We start from the raw sequence: 241 nt of genomic DNA on the forward strand, positions 1-241 counted from the left end.
CTTCGCAAATATTAAAGAAGCAGTGCGAAACCTGATCCCCAAACGAGCCTCAAGTGAGGTTTGGAAAGAACGAATAAAATAGTTCCAAACTGTAAGTCGCGTCATTCACTTCGATGACAAACCACTTTTCAGACCACTTTTTTGAACTTTTTGTGACCATTTCATTAAAAAAAAATTTTAAAAATATTTATTGGCTTCATGATGTAGACACAAACTTCAGCTTTCATATGCATAAAGCAAA

The sequence above is a fragment of the Uranotaenia lowii genome, chromosome 2 (assembly GCF_029784155.1).
Source record: "Uranotaenia lowii strain MFRU-FL chromosome 2, ASM2978415v1, whole genome shotgun sequence".
NCBI lineage: Eukaryota > Metazoa > Arthropoda > Insecta > Diptera > Culicidae > Uranotaenia > Uranotaenia lowii.